The sequence below is a fragment of the Mesocricetus auratus genome, unplaced genomic scaffold, assembly GCF_017639785.1.
Source record: "Mesocricetus auratus isolate SY011 unplaced genomic scaffold, BCM_Maur_2.0 Super-Scaffold_100022, whole genome shotgun sequence".
In the NCBI taxonomy this organism is placed as follows: Eukaryota; Metazoa; Chordata; class Mammalia; order Rodentia; family Cricetidae; genus Mesocricetus; species Mesocricetus auratus.
Genome location: NW_024429203.1, coordinates 35,095,085 through 35,114,029, shown reverse-complemented (window position 1 = coordinate 35,114,029; position 18,945 = coordinate 35,095,085). Strand labels below are relative to the sequence as shown.

Below are 18,945 nucleotides of genomic sequence, written 5' to 3'. Positions count from 1 at the left end.
GTCTCTTCCTCTAAACCCTTGTAGCCTATCTTCACCTCCAGTGCCAAAGTCGCTGCCCCATCTCAGTTCTGTCAGGGCAACACCCCGCCTTGCTGGCACTGTCTTAGTCCATTTAGGTGTGTGGTTCCAGAGTAATTCAGAAAGAAAAGAAGCTTATTTCTTACATTTCTAGAATTTAGAAGCCTGAGTTGGAGGGGCTGTGCCTGAGAGAGGCCTCCTTGCAGCCTCACCCATCATGCATAGGCAAGTGTACATGTGATGCTGCATATGTCATATGCACTCAGAGCTTGTGCTCAGGTGAGTGTACATGCAATGAATGCTGTTTATGTCATATGCACTCAGTGAGCTTGTGCTCAGGTGAATGTACACGTGATGCTGTATATGTCATATGTCCTCGGTGAGCTTGGAGTTGTCAGATATTTTTAGGGCTATGGTAAGAGCACAGATCCTCCTGGCTCTTTTGTGTAACTGGACATGGAGCCTGCTATAACCTCCTTCCATCCACCCTGACTCTTGCCCAATATATCAGTCCTAGATTTTCTGCTACCTGAAACAGCAACTGTCAATGAGTTTACAGTGGGGGGGCATGACTGATACTGTTTAATAATTGTGTGTTGGGGGGGTATATGTTCATGTGTGAGGATGTGCTTGCCCATGTGAACCTATGAAGACCAGAGGTCTACTCTGGGTGTCTTCCTCTATCTCTCTCTCTCTCATATTGTTTTAGACAGCGTCTCTCATTCAGAACTTGGAACTCCATTTTGGCCAGTCTGGCTCTTCAGGGATCCCTAGGATCCGCCTGCCTCTGTGACCACTGCTAGTACTGTAGTCACAGGCATGTACTACCACATCTGGCTTTTATGTGGGTGCTGGGGATCCAAACTCAGGTCCTCATGCTTGTGCAGTATGCACTTTACCATGATTCCCACATATGTAATAATATTTATACTCATTTTACGCCATTGTGTATTTGTGAAGCTTTCCAAGTGCACTGTGACAATGCAAAGATAGACACAGACTGTGGTGGAGAAGAACAGACTGTAACAGAGAAAATGGAGACATCAGAACATGGGCGCATGGAGTGGGATGCTGGCTGTGATTCTTGGTGGCCAGGTGAAAAGGGAAGTAGGAGTTATGTGTTTGTGTTGCCTACAAGAAAACAGCATAGAGACCCTGACAAGAAAGGGTTTCCTTGGAAGAAGGGCTACTGGGGACAGGGACACAAAAGTGATTGCCAGCCACACCCTACTGACCACCCCTACAGCCAGAGTTGTGGAGAGGGAGGTTTATGTTGCAGCTTGGGTTGGGGACAGGGCATTGGAGCCCTTGGTTGGAGCTGAACACAGGCCTAAATGGTGCTTTGTCACCTAGTCATTGGCACTTGGCTGTGGCTGGTTCCCGTCTTCCTTGGGCAGAATGGAAGGACTTTGCAATTGATTATACCTTGTCCTGTATCTGTGAGTCTGTTTTCCCCCATAGCATCCCTTTAATAATATCTTTGTGACTCTCGTGACAATTAGGGGCGGGCCCACACAACCACTGCCCATCCATCAGGGTGGGTCCAACTCTCCCCACCACCAGAGCAGAGCGAACATTTGGGACTAACCCAACAGCCACCTGAGTCCAGCCTGCAGCCAGCCCTTGTGGCCCGCTACCCTCTTCGGGTCCGGGTTCTCATACACTTGAGCATGGGGAGGCAGGGTGTGGTGAGCAGTGGCAGAGCAGGCACCCTCTGGGTTCCGGCTTGCTCCAGGATGGAGGAAGCTCTTTCTGCACAGGGTACCCTGCTGCCCAGGCCAGAGGTGTGGGTAGATCTTAGCTCCCAGCTCCCTTGCCCCTAACTGTCTTGCCTACCTAGCTGGACTTGCCCATCTGTAGCTTGGACCCAAACCAGTTCTGCCTCTTTCTCCCTTCATCAAGAACCTCTGCACTCCTCACAGCCTGGGTCTGGCCTCCAGGCTCATACCAGAGCTGCCTCAGCCCTCTCTGTGCCCAACTCCACAGGTCCTCAGGGCCTGGGTGATCCAGCTTTACTGCCCCACTGGTGCTGAGCCCCTCAAAGGTTGGTGGACACCTCCCACACCTTTTGTACTGTGATGCCTGGGGTGTGTGTGTGTGTGAGATAAAGCCTTTCAAAGAAAGAGGGGCAAAGAGAATGGACCATCAGCATCATAGCAGGTGGGCTTCCCAGAGTTCAGAATGTCTTCCGCACACTTGGCCAAGACCAGACGTCAAAACAGCCCTGTAAAGTAGGACAGCAATGGCATAGCAACAGTAACAACAGAGGCTTCCAGGCTCCTGCTGTGTGCCAGGTGCTGTTCTGAGCATTTCACAGATATTTATTGGTTTAATCCTCACCACACCCCAAGAGCTGTTATTACAGACACACAGAGAGGTTAAGGAACCTACCTGAAGTTAAACCATCTGTAAAGGGCAGAATACGGGTTTGGAACCAAGCAGTGCAGAAAGCGAAAGGATGCTTTGGTCCTTTTTGTAACTGACTTATCTCCTTAGTTTTGGAGAAGCATAATGCCTTCAAGGTTCCTCCATATTGTGGCATATTCCGTGATTGCCTTCCTTTTTAAAACACGAATACTATCCCATCCTATGGGCACATCCTCTGCTTATCTGCTCACCGGCTGATAGACTGCTTCATCTTCCTGTCCACCCTCCCCTGGGTGCTGGAGTTGCAGTCAAGCACCACCACATCAACTTTTATGTGGATGCTTGGGAATCAAGTAAGCACCGGTGGGTGGCTGTCTCTTTAACATCCTCTCTTTATTCTTTTGGCTCTCTAACCAGAGGGGAGATCGCTGGTTCTTTAGATAACTCTATTTTAAAATTTTGAAGGCACAGCCCCTCTGTGACTCCCTGCACTGATTTATATTCCCACCAACAGGGTGCAAAGTTTGAATTCACCACATCCTTGTCAGCGCTTGGCTAGCACTCTCCTCTTCTATCACCACTGTTTTGTTTCGTTGTGTTTTGTTTCGAGACAGGGCTTCTCTGTGTAGCCCCGGCTGTCCCGGAAGTCAGGGACTCAGCCTGCCTTTGCCTTTTGAGTCCTGGGATCAAAGGTGTGCACCACCCCCAGTGGTCCATCACCACTTAAAAATGTTATTTGTTATACGTGTGTGTGTGCATGTGTATGTGCATGTGTGTGTGTGTGTATGTGTGTGTGCGCATGTGCACGAGTGGTCATGGGCACACATATCATGGTACTTGTACTGAGGTCAGAGAACAAATTTGTGGACCAGTGCTCTCCTCCCACTTTTATGACGATTCCCAGGGCTGAACTCAGCTTGCCAGGCTAGCAAAGCAAGAGCCTTTACCCTCTGAGCCATCTGGCTGGCCATCACGACTTCTGTTTCTTTGGGTTTATTTGATTGCAGAAGTTCTCATGTAACAGACTGGCCTTGAACCTGCTATGTTTCAGAAGATGAACTAAACTCTAGATCCTCCTGCTTCTATTTCCCACTGCTGGGTTTACAGCTGTGGGCTGCCATGCCCTCCACAACCACAACGTCCACATCTGGCTCTTTTCTTCCTTTTCCGAGTAGCAGCTTTTAGTGTCATATCCAAGTTATCACCAAATCCAAATCTTAAGTCTCGGTCTGCTGTCTTCTGGGAGTTCTGTGTTGCTGGTCACATTTAGTTTTTTCCTCCGTTTTCAGTGGCTATCCATGCTGGCTCATTCTTTTTCATACAGTGTCTGTGCATCTCAGTCCCTTCCTGAGGACAAGGCCATGCCACTTCCTCCTAGATGATACCTGTTGTTCTGGCCCCAATTTCTTCCTTCCCAGGTCAGTCATGGCTTACAGCCTGCCAGCATGGTGTGAGGTCTTTGAGGAGGCAGGCTTTTCCTAGTCCCAAATATCCACTGCCATGGGTGTGGTCCGGAACTCTGTGACAGGGTAGAGGAACTTGGGAGCTTTTAACTCAGGACCAGCAGCTCAAAATCAACTGGATACTTGGAATAATGCTTCACTGAGCACTTTTGGGCTCTGGCTGGTCACATGACAGTGCAGAGTCCCACACGTACCATTGAGAGGTGGCTGGCTTTCATCTTGGTACTCAGCCAAGTCTTACAAACCAAGGAGAACTTTGTAGTTAAAAGAATGGTCTGTACTTGGGCTCGAAGGTTTGGGCGTGGGGGTGGGGAGCAGGGCAGGTGGATGGCCACTGGCATTCCCTAGCCGTGCTGTGCGGACTGCCAGGTTTGGCACTCTCAGACCATTGGCCAGGAGCAGGAATTTTCGAGCCAGCTGTTCAACACAAGCGTCCACACTGCACTGGAATCCTGGGTTTCCTGGCTCTGGCAGGCACAGACTCCATCTCTGAGGGGGCAGCCTGAGAAACAGGGTTCGCGGGTTCTGCCTGTCATTTTCTATGCGACCTAGGCAGGCCTATCCTTGCCACGGTCTTCAGTTTCTCCACCTGTAAAATGAGCATTGTTGCCTTAGGTGTAAGGGTTAAACAAGAGGGTGTACTTAAACCTGTGTTAGCCTGCAAGCACAGATGGGAATACTGACAGCCTTAAGTGTATGAGTCTCTGTCCTGCTTGGACCCTGTGACGGGAAGCTGGTAGAGCACACCACCAAGCCAGCTCCGACATCCTGCAGCAACCTGATGCTGTGGTTGTGGGGTGGATCTCTCTGCCATGATACTCCACATAGTTAGGGTGGTCTGTAGGGAGGCCCCCCAAGAAGACCTGGCCTCCAGCTCAGCTCTGAAGCTATGGGCCACAGGAGCCTACCCACCATCAGTCTAGTATCTGCTATTCAGGAGGCCATGGCATCTTGGAGACCTGCTAGATGGGCTGTGGTAGGAGGCAGAAGCTTGACCACAGAACAGTCACCTTGCTGAGGGGGGCTCTGGTCAAGAGGGGAAGCAGGTAGTCGCTGACTTGGACACTCAGGGACCTTTTCTTAGAGATGCCCACCTTCAAGGACTGTATGTGCTTGCTTCATTGGCTCTTAGTGGCCTGTGCCGACCTCCTCCCCACTTTATCGATGACACAGGAAGACACCCTTAGGCCAGTCCCAGCCTCTGGCTTTCAGGTCAAAATGACAGGGTCCAGACAGACACATGCGAGATGTTCTGGATATGAACGATGCCTTGCGCTAAGGAGGTCGGAGGACCCGACTCCCAGAGCAGAGGAGGCCAGGTTCATTGACCAGCCCGCTGAAGTCTCTTGCCTGCCCTTCCTGAATCGAGCCTCTTGGATACTCCAGGATACTCTGGGAGCACAGAGGGGTCAGCAGGGAGACAGCAGCGTGCCCCAGGGTGCTGGCAGAGTTGAGTGTCTGTGGAAGCTAGCGGCACTGAGCAAGCACGTGGTGACTGGACAGGAGGATGGGCCTCCCCTTCCCCCTTGCTCCTGCTCAGGGCCGCGAGTGGGAGAAACCCTGGGCAGCTGGGTTTTGTGCCCACTATATATAGCCAGGCTCAGACACGCACAGCGGCTATTTCTGTGTTCCTCCTCCTACTGAGGCAGGGGGAGGGGAGAGAAAGTAGTCCATCTAAAAATACAACCGGGAAAAATATCACAGCGCTGAGCCGCACCCGAGATCTGTCTCCTTCTCTCGCCTCCGCCCCCGCGCCCCTACTTACCTCACTGCTGCCTTGAGGGCACCATCAGGCTGCGACTCCTCCTTAGCCTGTCTACAGCCCCTTGGTCCCCAGCAGGAGGGGCTGGAGCTGGAGAAACTGAGGCCTAGAGAGGGATGGCTCCAGTAGGGAGCCACAGGTTCTGGGCCTAATCTTTTCTGGCCCCTTACGATGCCCCAGGGACACAGTCTGCTGGCTGTGGCCTCAGAGGACTGGGGTCCCGGCTCTGCTCTAAGCCTTGGTTTCCCCTTAACCAGGAAGAGTGAGCCTCTTTGTAGCAGATGAGCGAGGATGAGAGTGTAACGACAGGCCAGGCAAAGCATGCCAGACCCCATCCCAGGCATCACGACTACCCTGGTATTCCCCACCTTCCTCCTGGTCACAGAATCCCACTCACCCTGGGGGCTTCTCAGGGACAGGACTAGTTAGCCCAGGCCTGTCCTCTAGTGCCCAGAAGTGCAGTGACTGCCATGGCATTCAGGAACCAACAGTAGTTGTGGGGATCACAGCTGCCTAGAAAGGTCTGAGGGTGAGGTTACCCCGTGCTGCCTCGGGCTGTACCCTGCTGTGTCTCTGCCACCCATGGCTCCCTCAGGGCGGCTGGGAGATGGAGGTAATGGTTCCTAGACCACACAGCTGAAGTGGTGGGTGGAGAACAGAGGCTCTCACCGCCACACACACTCTGAGCTCCCAAGTGGGCAGGTGGAGGAGACCTCACCTCTGCTGGGTCTGGGAAAGCTCCCCCACATACCACCCTTCCCGACACCATCGCAGTGTTGCTGACTGTGCTGTCTGCTCTTGCCCTGGGAGACGCACCCTGCCTTATTGAGTACCACTGGGTGTCCATGCAATGGGTGGTGTGGAAATGTCCTCCTGCAGCCCAAGGGCAAGCCAGGCTATTAACTCCACGCTCCCAGCAACGAGCTAGCTCAGGGCTAGCCGGCTTCTACCAGACTTGCTCACCAGACTCCGCCACAAGACTACATTTCTGCACATAAATCCCTCACTAAAAGATTTTTTTAAAATGGTGACACATGTCTTAATCCCAGCTCTCAGGAGGCAGAGGCAGACGGATCCCTGTGAGCTTGAGGCTAGCCTCGTCTACAGTGAACTGCAGACCAACCATGGATACATATTAAGATTCAGTCTGGAAAAAAAAACGAAAGCCAACAACAAAACAATTTTTACATTTTAAAAATCAAATGTTACCCAGTATGTGCTTCTTGGTTTAGTCTTCAAATAGTCTTGAGATGGGAGTTAACATCTCCATTCTATTAGATGAGGAAACTAGAGGCCCAGAGAGGTTTGGTGACTGGCCTTTGGTCACAATGATCTATTGTCTTTTCTTCACCAGACAGGGTGCCGGTCTGCCTTCTACACTCTTAAGGAGTTGCCCTGGGTAGGCTCAGAACATACCTTTGTTCTTGGGCCCACTGACAGCGGGGTACAGCAGGGGCTCAGCGTGGCTGTGTGGCGGCATGGCTGCGCTTGACGTGGCTGTGCCATGCAGAGTGAGCTGTCTTCTCTGGCCAACACTGAGCCTTGCGGAGGCATTAACAAGCCATTTAAAAAGCGCTGACAACACACTTTGCAGCCTCCTGTTTAAGACGTACTAAAAACTAAGCACCTTTTCAGGGAGGAAGCTTCAGCGCAGCACGGTAGGTGAAATATGGCCTTGGTGTCACCTGCAAATGTGTTATCCTTATTCTGGGGGTGGTGGCACTGGGATCAGACAGCACCCAGCTTCGCCCCCTCCTGGGTGGCCTTGGAATGTGCCAGGTACTTGGTGAGCCGGTGGATCCATCGGCTCTGCCAGGGGAAGTGGAGAGAGGTCTACAGCTTTGGGGGGATTTCACGACTGAGGGAGGCAGAGGGGAATAACAGGCTGCAGGCTGTTCATTTCCCAAATGGAGATGCTGAAGCCCAGAGGAGTGAAAACCCAAACTTCTGATCATCCTAAAAGCAGCCCCAAGCCTATTCCGAGTCCAAGGGGGGCATGGGGTGCCCTCCTCCTGCTCTTCGTTCCAGTTCAGGCATTCCTGGGACCAGGATAGGCCTGGGGTTTGCCCAAGCCAAACACTGAGTAAACAACAGGGTACAAGCAAAAACATAATCAAACTGTCAAAGAAGAAAAAACATTAAACACAAGCAACATCAACAAAGCAACGCTGTCTCTGACTTTGTGTGGAGCTCACAGTCTCGCGGGCTGTGGGTAAATACAGTGTGGGCAGAGTTGCAGGGGTGCATCTACCACCCAGGTACAGACAGGTATGGGGTGATCTGAAAGGCAGCTGACCAACGGGTCTTCTTAAGCTGGTAACCGGGACAGGGTGAATGTGTGCTGAGGGTAGCGGGTGTAGACTGGAAAAGCGGATGTCACAGCCAGAGGACCTAGTGTGTGCAGAGGACCTAGTGTGTGCAGAGGACCTAGTGTGTGCAGAGGAACTAGTGTGTGCAGAGGAACTAGTGTGTGCAGAGGAACTAGTGTGTGCAGAGGCCTGTGATCGAAGCCCCTGTGGGATTCCGTACGGCCAGCACAGCCAGGACATAGCGCTTTGGGGAAGTGTGGCGGGAGCTGTGCCCGAGGGAAGTTAATTGGTCTGAGGAAGGCTATCCACTTAGATGTGGATGTGGGCAGACTTCCGCTTGCTATGTGGGGAAATGGATTCAAGGCAAGGTTAGCCCTGGTAGGTAGGTAGTGGGAGAATGTGAGCATCAGGCAGGAGTGGAGGCTTGAACCCACTGGCCTTTTCTGTTCTTAGCACTCTCTCTGGCCATGGAAGCTGCTGCCTTCCTGAAGCGTCTGATCTTCCTTCCTCACGAGGCTGAGACGACAGTCAAGGCCAGCATGGGGATCCTAGTGAGGAGATCTTTCTTGGAGGCAGCTGGAGATGCAGCTGGGACAAGAGTGTGAGGTGGAGGATGTCACCCTGTGCGTGTGTCCCCTGTGAGGTCTAACCCAGGGAGGAGCAGTGCCCAGAGGGAAAGGGAGGGAGGGAGGAAAATAGCAGGCTTTCCTTAATTATGACTGATTGTGACAGCTTGCATCTTTAGTCTGAAAAGTATCTATGGGATAAGGACTGCTTTTCTCAATCGGGATAATTATGTTAATTAAAATGCTTTCTTTATAGCAGTTCTGATTAATAAAAACAGTTCCACTGCTCGCTTTAAATACTCTAACCTTCTGTCACACAGGGAAGGAGGTCCTTTCTCAGCAATTTACGGTTCTTCACACCGATTCCAAGAGACAGCCTGCTGCCAGGGTGGCCTGGTCGTGGGCCCTGGGCTCCACACATGTGAGGCAGAGGGAGCAGGAGAGGGAGCAGAGAGGCAGCTGGCCCAGCCAAGGGCAGTATTCGACGAGCCAGGCCACGATCGCTGAGTCTGCTGGAGAACCATAATACCGCTTATTTCTCTAATTGCTATTTATTTCCTATAGAAAGCATGAAGATAATTAACAAGCTCCTAATTAGGAGAACTTGCATGGGGAGCAAGGTGCCCAGGCCAAGAGTGTGTCTGTAGTGGCGGGGTGGGTGAGGCTGGGGATGTGTGCAGCCCTGTAACTGGGAGGGGAGGGGATACTGGGGTTACAGACGTTAGAGCTGGGGATAGGAGCTACGATCCCACACAAGCTAGAGGCAGTGGCTGTTGTGTTCCAGAAGTAAGGGAGTGAAGGAGACAAGCTGTGGCAGTGAGCTCTGGACTGAGCTCGCTGAGTCCAAGCCCAGCGCACGGCTCTGCCTTCAGTTGGTCTGGGTGTGGGATCACACAGTAGCTCAGAGATGAGGTTTTCCTATAGTGGGTGTCAGTGTGCAAGGGTGAGTGTATCTGTATGTATGTGAGTGTGTCCACGTGGACAGTATAAAAGGATGTCTCTGTGAGCCGGGCGGTGGGGGCACATGCCTTTAATCCCAGCACCTGGGAGGCAGAGGAAGGAGGATCTCTGTGAGTTCGAGGCCAACCTGGTCTACAAAGCTACACAGAGAAACCCTGTCTCAAAAACCAAAAACCAAGACAAAACGAAAAAATAGGATGCGTCTGTGCATGTCGTGTATGTAGGAGAACAGGTTATGAGTGTGTTAGAATATATGTTTATTTGTGTGACTGTACCTAATGTGAATGTGTGAAGGTACATTGTGTGTGCACACACTCATGCAGTAAGCAGCTATGTCAGCAATCTCAGCCACAGCCTGTGGGAAGATAGGAGTTCCCCAACAGTGTCAGGCTGCCAGAGCTCTGGGGTAGCCAGCAGGCAGGATGGGGCCTCTCCCTTTCTCTCCCTCCCCTCTTTCATCAGCCTTGTGGGTCCAGCCCTGATCTCTGAAGCAGCCCTAGGAGTGGGGCTGTTGGGCTGTGAGGGCTGCACAGAGGACAGACCCATGTCAACAAGGGAGTTGAGGCCTCAAAGCAGGAGGGACTTCAGCTGTCCATTATGCCTTCTGAAATGACTGCAGGGAGATGAGATGGGGTCTCGGTGGAGAGGTCTCCGGTGCTGAGGAGAGATTTTGCGGATGCCCTACAGTACCCACATCCAACCCTTCTGGTTCTGAGAATGTACTTGGCCTGCTAGGGCCTTGGACACCACTGAACATGACTTTTGAGGAGGCAAACCTCAGCCTCACTGCTCCTCAAATCTCTCTCTCCCTCCCTCTCTCTGTCTCAGTCTCTCTCTCTCTCTCTCTCTCTCTCTCTCTCTCTCTCTGTGGGGGGAGTGGGGTCACGTGGTTCATGGGTGTTATGGAGCGCAAGTGTAAGTTAGAGGACACTCTTGATGTCAGTCCTTGTCTTCTGCCTTGAGACAGGGTCTCTGGTCTTTTCCACTATGTACTAGGCTAGCTTGCCTGTGAGTTTCTGGAATTCTCCTGTCTCTCTGCCGTCCACCTCCCCATTGGAATTACAGATGTTAATGCTGTGTGACTGGCTTTTTTGTGGCTTCTTGGGATTTGAACTTAGGTCCTCATGCTTGTGTGGCAAGCTCTTTCCCGGGTCATTCTTGCTGCCTCTTCCTGGCCACCGTCCTGACTCCTGAGGCTTTGGTCCCCTTTTCAGCTCATGCCAGCCACACCCTGTATCCTGTACACAGCCTGGGGCCTTGCCAGTTCCCTGGCTCCCTTTAGCAATTGTCCTACCCAGCCTCCCTGCTGTTGGAACTGAGGAGGTAAGGCTGGTAGATTCCTCAGCTCTGCTACTGGCTGAGGAAGAGCCTGCTTTTGGTCCTTGTAGCCCCTGAACACACAGCCAGGGTCTTGTCTATGTCCTGCAGTCCAGAATCAGGATCTGGAGAAGACACTGAGCCAGGCCTCCTGACTCTGGGGAGTTCCAAGAGTATCCAAGGACAAAGGGTCCCCATTGCCAAAGGTCATGCTGATAGGTCCCTGAACTCTTACTGCCCATGGGTGTATGACAGGCTGGCTCCTAACCGGTGTTTCTGGGGCCTGATACTGTGCCTAGAAGTTTCCATATGTATATGTAGATATGTGAATTGCAGCTTTGTGGGCATGACCACATGAGTGTACATTGTCATGTGTACATGAGGACATGTGTATGGGGGGGCATATTGCCTGTCCACATGTACCACTGTTGGCACTTACATGTGTATATACAAGCATGTGCTTTGAAAATTGTACACATGCACATCGTCTGTGGACCTGTTTCTGTACACACATACCTGAGGCTTTTTAACATGCAGTATTCCTTGCTTCAGCTCACTGGGCCCTAGCCCGACGTGTGGTGGATCAGTCGGGGGGGGGTTGCCTCCCCCCAACACTCGTGCCAATGAGAGAGCAGGAGCCTTGCGTCTACCTCATTGAGGACCTAGTAAGACCCCAGAATCTTACTAGGCACACCAGCTTCAGATTCCTTCCTGCTGGCACGAAAAGACCAGTGCCCATCAAGTCAGCCAGGGTGGCTTCCTGGAGTAGTTGAACAGCTGGGTGAGAGGAAGGATGGAAGCTATGGGGCAAGGTCCAAGGGCAGGTGTGGCATGGCTGTGCGTGTGTTTTCACGCATGTGTTTCTGTGTGCACTGCTCTCCACGGCCATGGAGTCCTATCACCATCCCCCAGCATATCCCCAGCCCTCCAGGGGACTCCGAGCTTACTCCTGAGCTAGGGTTTCCTAGTGCATACTCAATTCCCCTGATGTTTGATATTGATATTGTATCAGGCTCCTGCTGAGTACATGACCCTTGACCCCCAGAGAGTCCTGTTTTCAGGTAGAGCAGCCCTGAGTCTTAAGAAGCAGATGCTAGTAGAGGCATTCTTACAGGACAGCCCTTGTCTCTAGGCACCAGCGGCTCTTTCATGCATGTGGAAGCCTGGGCCAGTACTATCTGGGCCTGGCCTGCTCCCCCCCACAACCTGCTTGGGGCTGCCCCCTCTCACCTCCACTGTATTTACGTGTCTATTTTATGATTTCAATTTTTAATGCCTCTGCTCTTTGAAGACGCTTAATGCTTTCGAGTGGAACATTTCCTTCCAGGACCCGAGCGCAGATTGAGGACAGAGCAATAAATCAACTAATAACTGGAACCTCATTTTCTGCTCCACGGCAGAGTGTTAACTCCTGCCTTGCTGCACTCCTTTCACCGGCAGCCGCGGGGGCCACTGAGGGCTGTGCGGATGCTGAGCTCATGCCACAGTGCAGCATGCCACTCTGGCCCTCCCGCCTCCTCCGTTCTCCTCCCCTCGAGCGTCTCTCCCACTCTTTTCTGTCTTCCCTTCTCCTTAATTTCCCTTCATCATTGTCTTACTACTTCTGACCTGCCCAGAGCAAGTAGGAAAGGGGAAAGGACTCTGGAGACCCCCTAGGGTAGGGTGAGAAAGCGTTCGTCCCAGCTTCTGATACCCTGACATGCGCGATCTGGCAGGAATGTTTAGTCCTCTCTGAGAATCAAAGTCACCATCTAGGTAAAAGATCTTGTCACGTGGGTGGATCGGGACTGAAATTCAACATCAAGGACAGCCCTGACATCAGATGTGGGCAGCCCGAATCTCCCCTCTTCGCTCTGCCTGTAGTGCCGTGGGTGGAGGGAAGGGGAAAGGCTGGTGTGTGTGAAAGAGGCGCTCACGGCCGTTCGCTCATGTGTCACACAGGTCAGGATGTGTTCATGAGTGTGGCACGGCTGTGCGCGTGTTTGCATGCGTGTGTTTCTGTGTGCGCTGCTCTCCACGGTCATGGAGCTCCATCACCATCCGCCAGGATAACCCTCAGCATTCCGTGGGACTCTGAGCTTACTCCGTTGTGGCTTAAGACAAATTGCTTGCCTCTGATCCCGCGGTTCCTCATCTGTAATGTGAAGGTAAGAATGGTGTCTTCCTGGCTGTGCCTGGTGTGGTAGGCCTCAAAGTTCAGGAGGCTGAGGAAGGAGTAGGCGAGGTTCAAGGTCAGCAGAGGCGACATTATAAGACCCTGTCCCCAAAATAAAAAGTAAAAGAGAGGAAGGCTGGGGGACATAGCCCATAGGCCCTCACCAACACAAACACATATCAAAATAAAACAAACTAACCCGCCAAACAAACAAAAAAAAACAGAAAGAAATGGACTCGTGTTTCCTTCAGAACTCCACTGCGGAGATTAAATGAGTTAGCTGCTGGTAAATGACATTGCATGGAGCAAATGCTAATGGTCATTGTTGTTGGACACACCTGTGGCATGCCACCTTCCTTAAAGCAAATGATTGATGCCAGAGTCCTGCTAGGCACACCAGCCTCAAACTCCTGAACTGTAGGCTGTCTGCTGAGGCCAGCACCCACCACTGGGCAGCTGGACGAGAGGAGGGTGCATGAGAGCTATGGGGCAGGCAATACTGAGGTCCAGCGGGACCAGTTTCAGGCCCCAGCAAGGAGAGGACGGGCTAAGTGTTCCCTAGGCACCTGCTAATGACACTCATCTTACCTGTATCATTCTTCCTGGAGAGGCGAGCCTGCAGCTGCGCATGGCCGGGGACAAGCCACCCCACGCAGGGTGCTGTGGCAGAGACAGGGTTGGAGTTGGTATGGGTCTAACCTTGGAGCTCCACTCCACATAGGGCTTGATCCCACTACTGGGGGACTACTGTAGGTAGCTTGCCGTCCACATCATGTGCTACCCTGCCTACGCAACTCTGTGAACTGAACAGGGATCTCACAACCTCTCAGGACTGCTTGTGATGTTCCACAGGACCCCACTCACCCAACAGTGCAACAGCCTTAGCTAAACTCTCATAGCCACATCCATCCCTCAGGCGGTCCTGGCCGAGTGAGACACTGAGCCTGGGAGGCCATGCCAATTGGCACTGTGTGTTTACTCCCAACGCCTGCTTTGCATGGAAGGGATGGGCATACTCCATCCTGTACACCTGCTGTGTGCCAGGTTGCCAGGTGCAGAGCCTGAGACCCTGCCTAACTCCACAGCCCTGGGCAGACAGGTCAGTCTCATTCTTATTCCAGGATCATTGCTGCATTCCATCTAGAGAAGCTGCTCCGTGATATCCAACTCCTGGGTATCTAAACAGAGGACTCCACCCAATGACCACTGTAGCACGGTACAGCTGCTGTCCCCCTGGGGCTATAAACAGGCAGCTTTTACTACAGGAGGCTGCTCTCAGCCAAGAGGTGGAAATTATTGTGCCATCAAGTCATTTGGGTATTGGCTATTGTTTGGAGAAGAGTGAAGTTTGTGGGTGTTTGGAGACACATACATGTACCTTTCTTTGGGCACAGTCCAGCCAGCCTCACTTGGGGAAGGAGAGGATGCTGGGAGATGCTCATCTAGCATGACTAAGTACCAACTGTGCTCGAAGTGTGTGTAAGCTCCTCAGGTGGGGGTTAGTGATGGGTTCGGAGGGATTCCTTGACAGAGAACACCTGTGAGAGATCCTGGGCGGAAAGAAGGACACAATGAGATGGGAGAGAGGACCACATACAGGGGGACCAAGCCACGTTTTCTGTGGGGCAGTGACAAGCTCATGGTTTGTCAGCAGGGGAGGCTGCTGACTCATGTTTTGAAAGGAAGCTGCAGCAGGAACGTGGGGGAAGCTGTGTAGAAAGAGATGGGGGATTCTGCCTGAAGGGTATCATGGGATGGAGAGAGGTGGATGATCTCAGAGCCACCATGGAAGCAAAGCAGGGCAGAAAAGGAGGCAAAGAAAGGCCCTCACTTCCTGCTGGATATTTTCTGGTCTTTTCCTGAGACCAGAGAATTGAAAAGCCAGAACTCGGGAGGGTCAGGGTTTGCTTTTGTTTTTTAAAGATTTATTGCTTTTATTTATTTATTTCATGTATGAATGTTTTACCTGTATGTATGTATATATGTGTACCACTTGCATGCCTGGTGGTCGCAGAGCTTAGAAAAGGATGTCAGAGCCCCCGGAACTGGAATTACAGATGATCGTGAACCACCACATGGAGCTGGGAACTGAACCCAAGGCCTCTGTATGATCAACCAGCCTTAATGCCGAGCCATCTGTCCAGTCCAGTTCTGTGTTTTTGATGATTTCTTCACCTAGAAGTTCCGTGTTGGCGAGAATAGGGCTCAGGAGGGATTGGAGCAAGGCTAGAACATGGGAACCAGCCACTGTGCATGGTGCTGAAGGGCCTAACACAGCTCTCAGGTCACCAGGAAGGGAACATGGACCTAGCCCTGAACAGTGGCAGAGCTGTGCCGAGCTGAGGAAGGAGGGGCCACAGGAGGGGTGAAGGAAATACACCCAGAGCCGACACAGGCAATAAGAGGGGCACAGTATCCCAGAAACCAGGAGACTGGCCATCAAAAAAGGCAGAGGTGTCTGCAGTGACTTGTCCCCTCTTTGGGCCACCTTTCACGGTCCTCTAACAGAGGATGGGGCCGGTAGCACCCTGTGCAGTCCTTAGCCAAACCTTGTTCAGATCTCAACAGCTAGACAGGCACTCTGGTGTGTATATATTCTACAGACTTTTGTCACAGCTCTACGCAACTGTCACTCCAGTCAGAATGGACCTGAAGCACATGACAAGGTTACAAGTACCACCATACTTTCCCTTCCTCCATGGATTCATCTTCCATCTCCTTAATTGTTTTTATAGGTGTTACTTATAATCAAAGTGTATATAACCTGGGGTCAAAAGTGTTGCTGTTGTTTTATTTTGTTTTTGAGACAGGGTCTTACTGTATGGCCTAGGCTGTCCTGGAACTCACAACCCCCTCACCTCTGCCTCTTGAGGGCTGGTAGCTGGTAGTTGTGCATCACCACGTTTGGCCTGAGATTGGTTTATTTTCAACTCAGAAAATTAGGGGCGTGGACTTCCTCCCTTCCCTCTCCCCTCCCTCTTTCTTTTTTTTTTTTTTTTTTTTTTTTTTTTTGAACTGCTAGGGATTGAACCCAGAGCCTTGCACATTCTGGGCATGTGCACTGAGCTACATCCTCAGCCTTCTTTGTACTTGTTGCTTTGAGGTAGCCTTGCTAAGTTAGGGTTGACCTGGTACTCACTTTGGAGTCAGGCAGGCCTTAAACTACTTGTGTGGTCTCCCTAAATCAGCTTCCCAGGTAACTAGGATTACAGGCTTGTGCCATCTGTCCCAGTAAGGGATAGACCCCAGCATGTGACCACTGATGGAAAGGATGAAGGGTCCAGTAAAGACACCAAGATGGGTGACATTAAAAGATTATGTCATGATGGAACCAAGGGTTTGTAGGTGAGGGGCTTTTGATAGTATGGCTGTCCTTGGGTATTAATGATATTCGATGCTATATGGAAAACAATATATTTATTTGCCAGAGAGAGAGACAGAGTTGCACAAACCAGGAGTTAGAAGTGTGGCTGGCTTCCAGGAGAAAAAAAAGGTTCCTTTTCCTTTCACTTCCTTTTATATCTACCTGTGTCAGTTTACATGTCCCCGCCCTCATGGGCGGATAGCTTTGTGGGGTTCACTCCTACACTTGGGTAAGGAGTGCTGAAATGTATGAGCAGATACAAGGCACCTTTCCTGGCTTCTGCTTCCTCTGTGAACACGATGTGTAGAGGAGCCTCAGCTCTACATAAATGATGTGTAGAGGAGTGTGGGGAAGAGGGATAGTGAGCTGCAGGGGATGGGACCACTGGCCACCAGAGCCCTAGAGTCTTTCTTAGGGGCCATTTTCTCCAAATTCATGAGTCTTCCCTCCATTCTGGGAGCCAAGAGGGGGCTGGCTCATTTGTCTTTGGAGAGAGGATTATGAAGAAACTGTTAGGGAGAATTTGAGTGTTAAATACACCGATTGCCTTGAGCTCTCACCCTGGGTGAGGGGAGTGATGGAGAGGAGGGACTTTGACTAAGAGCTGGGAGTTTGACCAAGGGCCAAGGGTAATTGCACCAGACTGCGGCTTGGGGGAGAAGCAGGAAGGAATGGAGCCAAGGTCACAGGGGTGACCAGAATGAGAGCAAAGGGCCTTGGCAAGCATGATTAAATCACCAAAAGGATGGCAGGGGTGGGTGTACTGGGATAAAGCAGAGCCTTCTAGATGTGGGGGAGCTAGCCAGGAAGCTGCACAGCAGATGAGGGGACATCGAGGGTCTGGAGTGTCTGGATAGCAGGAATTTCTACCTGACTTCTGGGAAGGGGCCAGGGAGCAGAGTGTCTCGAACCACCCTGACCCAGCAAAAGGCATCCACAAAACATGGCTATATGCCTGCCTCTCAGATGGGGAAACAGAGGCCCAGAGGTAAGCAAGGGTCAGAAACAGCAGACCTTGCCTCAGCTTAGAAGGACTGTTTGGCCGGTGGGGCAGCAGAGGCCAGAATCTGGCGCCAGTGGGTTGCTGGGGCTTGAGAAGTGCCCCTCATTCTATAGGCCTGGCTTTTCTTTATCTCTAGAATAGAGCCAGTTAATGGTGTGTGCTCCAGAGGGTAAGACTGACTGAGTGGATGTTTTTTCCTTTTGAAGCGGGTTTAGCTATGCAGCCTAGACCAGCCTAAAACTCTTGGTACTCCTCCCAAGTACTAGAGAGGATTGCAATGCCTACATCCTCTGAGTTCTAGGCCAGTCCTGTTTACACGCAGGGAAACTTAGGCTTGGAGAGAGTGACATTGACTTGCCCCTGCCCCAAAGCTCTTGTTATCTCTTATGGTGTCCCTAGAGGTACCTCTCCCCCTAGAGTACCTCACCTCCCACCAAGCATACTTTTCCTGGTGTTCTGCATGGTCCAGCATCCCCCGAAGGAAGCAGGTTGAGGGCTTCATTCCTATATGGCATATGGGGAAACTAAGGTGGTGTCTCTCTCCCTACTGTGTCAAAGGAGGATAGGATTTTCCTTGCCAGGCAGTCTTTACTGCAGGGGACACAGAGGTGACACAAATGCTGCTGCTGGCCTTAGGCCACAATCTCATGGGGGAGAAATAATGAGCAAAGATAGTAACATTAACCAGTAGGATACAGGGCAAAGTGTGGTTGTTCAAGGGAACAAATTAGGGACTCTAAGTTCCTGCAGAAGTAAATAAAGAGCCACCGTCTTCGCTGATAAGCAAAGAGTCAAACGGGAGCTGGGCTTTGAAGGGGCGGAGGTGTTAGTGCAGTGGAGAGGGGAGCATCCTGGGGGAAGAGGAGAAGAGAGTCTGGTAAGGAAGGTCCAGAGGGGGCAGGGAAGGAGGCAAGCTGCCAGAGTAAGAGGCCAAGCATGCTGGCTCTTGCAGATGTTTCAACCCCTCTGAAGGCTGGTGAACAGATGCCAACAGTGGGAAACTAGCCAGTAGATCCCCCAAGGCTGCACAAGCCCCAAGCTGCCAAGAGCAGAGGTGGAGGGGCCTTCAGCTGGGGGTGTGGTGGGCCAGCCTGCTGTGTGTCCTTGAGCTCTCTGCACTGGAAAATGGGGCCACCCCAGCAATGTCTGGTGCCCCACAAGGGCTGCAGGAGGGATCCCTGCTGGCCTTGCAGAATCTCTTCCAGTGACACACAAGCTGGTCCTTGGAGGGAAGGCATGTCAGAAAAACAGGTGAAGGCTTAACTCCCTGGCAGAGACGCTAGCACAAACCCAAGGCATGGCAGCAAGTGGAGTTTGGGGAGAATCTTTGATTTAGAGAACAAGGTTTTGGCATCAAACTGTGATCAGAGAACAGAGGCAGCCCGCCATGGTGCTGCAAGAGAGAGTGCTGTGAACCTCATTAATCTGATGCCTCTGTGTTCAAAGCGACACCTAATTAGAAGGAGCTGCAACTCTATGCTGGCTGGGTGGCCCATTGTTCCTGCTGGACACGTCACACCAGGTGATTTCAAAGTCTGTTCCTCGGGTCCCTGGGCCACTCAATGCCAATTAGCCACCATTTAGGGCCAGGCCGCCTGGGCTGGTGAGGCTGTTTAGGTAGCAAGGCTGCCTCTGTCCTACTGTTTTATTCCATGCTTCTG

General features: G+C 51.8%; 1 protein-coding gene across 7 annotated transcripts in view; it reads left to right on the top strand.

Annotated features, from left to right (window-relative positions):
* Positions 1-18,945, top strand: part of Lingo1 (leucine rich repeat and Ig domain containing 1) — a 181,200-nt gene that overhangs the window by 79,354 nt on the left and 82,901 nt on the right. Inside the window, exons 4-5 of one of the 7 annotated variants that reach the window (XR_005870264.1) lie at positions 8,373-8,542; positions 8,806-9,103. The exons of the other annotated variants lie outside the window; for them this stretch is intronic. The gene's annotated coding sequence lies outside the window, so the exon portion shown is untranslated. Of the gene's footprint in view, positions 1-8,372; positions 8,543-8,805; positions 9,104-18,945 lie in introns of those variants that run through there. 7 annotated transcript variants of the gene reach the window in all.